This window comes from Trypanosoma equiperdum, assembly GCF_001457755.1.
Source record: "Trypanosoma equiperdum strain OVI genome assembly, contig: ctg_266, whole genome shotgun sequence".
NCBI classification, from domain to species: Eukaryota; Euglenozoa; class Kinetoplastea; order Trypanosomatida; family Trypanosomatidae; genus Trypanosoma; species Trypanosoma equiperdum.
The window spans coordinates 88,616-89,107 of NW_027124161.1; positions in this window are offsets into that span (position 1 = coordinate 88,616).

Genomic DNA, 492 nt, shown 5'->3' on the forward strand with positions numbered 1-492 from the left:
CACAAAAAAGGAAATAAGAAAGGAAGGAAGGAGAAACGTAATTGAGATATGAGGTTTAGGTGGGAAAGGGGATTTTTATTTTTTAAAAAAGGAATTCCTCTTAGTTCCCTTTCCACACTTTACCAAAAAAAAAAATGCAAAGGAGAATAAGAGATAAAAAAATATGCAAAAGCACAAAAGAAAAGGAGAGAAGGAAAAGGAAAGCGATGCAAAATGAATCAATCAATAGATCAACAGATAGGTAACCAGAAGAATAAATGAGAAAAATGAAATGAAGAGAAATAAAAGAAGGAATATAAATAATAATAATAATAATAAAACCAAAGGATCTGATGACTAATTAAAAGGAAAAAAAAGAAAACATAAATATGGGGAAGAGAGGTGAGGGAAAGTTACCGCACAGTTTCATTATTAATATCATTATTATTACTATTAAGGGTGCGAAGGCTCGACTTCAAGTTTTCAGATTGCTCTTATTTCTCTTTTTTTTTT